Raw genomic sequence first — 4142 nt, forward strand, 5'->3', positions numbered from 1 at the left:
GGGGACCTCAGTGCGGTTGCCATCCTCCAGGTGCGCCTCCCAGTATTATAATTGATCTCCAAACTACAGAGATCAGTTCCCCTGGAGAAAACGGCTGCTTTGGAGGGGGGGCTGTAGGGCATTATACCCTTCTGAGGAACCTCCCCTTCCAAACCCTGCCCTCCTCAAGCTCCACCCCCAAAATCTGCAGGTATTTTCCAACCCTGAGCTGACAGCACTAGACCTCAGTGGGGTCTAATGCCATAGAATCCAGAGATGCCATTTCCCTCCAGGAGAACTAATCTCTGTCATCTGGAGATCAGCTGTAATTCTGGGAGCTCTCCAGGCCTCACCTGGAGTTTGGCAACCCTGCCCCTGGATGACCTTGGACCAAAATAAAATGCCAGTGGCACCTTAAAAGACATTTGTTTCAATGTGAATGCTTGTCACTCTCAGCCTAACCTACTTGACAGTGCTCTTGTAAGGATGAAAAAACCATATCGAATTTGCTTCAAAGTGCTAGTTTTGGCCTTTAAAGCCCTTTATGGTCAGGGTCTGGCATACCTGAGGGACCACCTTTCCCCATATGTTCCCCAGAGAGCACTGTGTTCAGGGGCCCAAAACCGGCTGGCCCTCTCAGGCCCCAAAGATGTCAGGCTGGTGATAACCAGGGCCTTCTCGGTGGTGGCTCCATACTGGTGGAATGAGCTCCCAGAGGAGATCAGGGCCCTGTGGGACATTTTACAGTTCCACAGGGCCTCTAAGACGGAGCTCTTCCACCAGGCTTTCGATTAGGAGCCACCTTAAATACTGAGTGACCCTGTGCCCTGGCTTTACCACCTTCAGCCTGTCTTGCCGCACAAATTAGTCGACCAAACTGAGCGGATATGAGAATACCATCAGGACTATCACCCAAGTAGTGGTATGGTTTAATCTAGGAATCTCTGCTCTTGCACTTTGAGTATTGTTCCAGCACTTTATGAAAATGAATAAGTTGACTGTTTATGGTTGTTTTATGTATGATTTTAACTGTATTTATATATGCATTTTTATGTAAGCCGCCCTGAGCCTTCCATGGCAGGGAGGGCGGGGTATAAATCGAACTGATAAATAAATTAAATAAATAAATGTATGCTATCTTTCCTGGAGGAGGTATAGGTAACCAATAGTTATGTTGGACCAGGGAGATGTGGGTTCAAATTTGTGCTGTGAACTTCACTGGCTGACCTTGAACTCTTCCTCAGCCTAACGCATACCTGGGGGGGGGGATAAATAGGGATATAAATAGCTGTAAGATAAAGGGCCCCATGGAACCCAGGTAGGAGGGCTTCAGTATGCTTGAGACCCTGCAGAGCAGCTGCCAGAATACAACTGGGAGAAGTGAACCTGACATCAGTGTCTTTTAATTCTGGAGAATGAAACAACTTACATGCTCATTGGTGTTGTTTTACTTGGCCTAAGTAAGAGCCATGTGGGGGATTTTCATTTGGAGCAACTTGGCTACCTGCAAACTTAATCTAAAACTGCTTCAGATGGGTCATATGTCTTGTGTGTGTGTGTGTTAGTTTCAGCCTAAGCTGTATTGTCTTTTGTGATTGTGATGGCCTATAAACCGCTTCAGATTCCCCCCCCCAAGAAGTGGTAGAGCCTTAAATAAATGTCAGATGCTTAGTAAAACACAGCATTTGAGAGGCTTCAGATTTCTCATTCTTCTCATTAAAAAGTAGCTGGCTTAGAGCCTACTTGTAGAGCAGTGATGCTGGGCCATCCACAATGAATTCTGCATACTAGAGTCTCCCCTGGCATGCATAAAATATGACTTTGTAAAATAAAAAAAATTCCCATGCCCATACAGAGTCAAAAAGGCCTGATGATGAATGAATATGCTCTAGGAGGGAGGGAATTCTGAGAGCAATGATACCCCGCTGAGGTCTTCCCCTCCCCCAGGCTCCACCCCCAAAATCTCCAGGAATTTCTCAACCCAGAGTTGGAAACCCTATCCTTAACAGCTTATAGTATGGTACTTGGGAGGACTCAGGATAGTGGTCACAACATTGTGGGAAGAAAATTTAACTCTTATCTCCATACCCTTCACTAATTTAAGTGCTCATAGGGGGAAAAACAAGCATAATACAGGTACCTGTCTTTTTAACCACCACCACAGCCATTTCCAATCTGGAAAAGTTCCCCGGTGCCATGGCCCTGCTCCATATCCCCCCTCACCTGCAGCTGCTGTTTTGAGCCAAGCCACACCTGTGGCATTCCAATAATGAATATCAGCATCCCATGCAATTAGATGCTTATTGTTAAAGGCAGATACCTCATTGCCTTGGGTAATACATATTTTAAGTTGGTTTGAAAACAGATGTGAAATGCAGAAATTTGTCAGGAATGTGTTCACCCACCTTCTGTTCAGTGTCTCAGGGGACAGTGGGACATATCACACTGCATAACTAGATACGTTGTATTTTACATTTTCCTCCCCTCCATGGGAATGTGGGTATGGGTAGTCAGATTAGTATCTGAATTTGAAATATAGTTTGTGCCTTACATGTATGTGTCATGTGTCCCCTGCAAAGAGGGTAAAAATAAATATCCCAAATAAATGCATAGGCTTTAGTTTATTCGTTTATTTGATTTCTATCCCGCCCCATTCCCTGCAAGCAGGACTTTGTTATTGCAGATGAGGTAAAATTTGTGTCTGATCCCTGCAACCAGCTGGCTTGAGATGGTAAACTAGAAATAGTCTACCTGCTGTTCCCTCCTGCCCTAAATCAATAAACTTGTTCAGGATGTAGAAGAACAGAGGGTACCAACAGATTAATTTTGGATGCATTAAATTGCACCCCAGTTGCTCTCTCTTGTGTGATTCTTGAAGCTTTTGTCTAAGGTTTTACAGTCTCTTAGTCATGCCTGCCCACGTTCTGGAAGCTTTATGTAGCATTCTTTGTCCTTCAGCTACAGACAACACAGAATGAAATAAGCTGTGTCTCTAAGAAATGAGAGCTGCCTGGGCATTCCTTATTTAGGGCACAAAGTGGCACTCGCTGCTTCTTAAGACTTCTTTTCTAATACAAGAGTTGATCCTTAGCTGGTCTCTATCCACATTGCTCTACAAAAGTCAATAGATAAACACAGATTTATGCTAACTGAGCGTCTAACCCTGGATTTAACAGTCTCTGGGTTTTGTGATAAAGGATTTCTTTGCAGAGGGATTGTATGGAGACATAAGCCTCATTTCTTAATCTTGCTGATGCACATATTCATATTGTTAGAGCCCACTGTACTGTATGCAGTGCTGTAAAGTGGGAAGATTTTTTTATTCTTACAGAGATGTGAGATAGCCCTACAGGGCTCTGGATCCTAGGACAAGTTGCCTTCAAACACCCCCCCAAATGTCATACCCCAGTTTTTACTTTCCATTAATCGATCTTTAATAATGATTTTCCCTCCCCCCAGGTTCCCATGTACAGTCACTAATGCAGATTAGGATCCTCAGTTCATCAATGGTGCATTGAAAAGCTGAAAGAAATTCAGTCCTCTGCCCCTGCCCTCTTTAACCATTCCAGTGGTGAATACATTGGGATACTTAAAGGTACTGGAAAGGTCAATAGTCCACAATAAGTGATTATAATTATTTGCCCATTAGCAAACAATTTAGCTATAAGACACTGATTAAAAATTAATTAACCGACATCCATTGTCACAGTCTCATGTACAACAATCCTGTTCTAACTGCTTTATTTTTATTTTTAAATTTTAGCCTCTGGGATGTCAGAAGCAATCTGTCTAGAAAAAGAAACAAAAAATTAATTAACCAACATCCATTGTAACTGTCTCATGTACAACAATCCTGTTCTAACTGGATAGGATAAGGTTTTATTTACGGCCGAAGCCAGCAGTTAACATTTGAAGTGTTCTAACTGCTTTATTAAAGAGGTTCATTTGAAATTTTTATTTTGTCATCATCTGATGCTGGGAAAGATTGAAGGTCAAAGAAGACGGGGACGGCAAAGGATGAGATGGTTAGACAGTGTCATCGATGCAACGAACATGAAATTGAGCCAACTTCAGAGGACGGCAGAAGACAGGAGGGCCTGGCGGGAGATGGTCCATGGGGTCGCGAAAAGTCGGACTCGACTGTGCGACTGAACAACAACAAA

This window comes from Gekko japonicus, unplaced genomic scaffold (genome assembly GCF_001447785.1).
Source record: "Gekko japonicus isolate JY-2015 unplaced genomic scaffold, Gekko_japonicus_V1.1 scaffold1355, whole genome shotgun sequence".
Lineage (NCBI taxonomy): Eukaryota > Metazoa > Chordata > Lepidosauria > Squamata > Gekkonidae > Gekko > Gekko japonicus.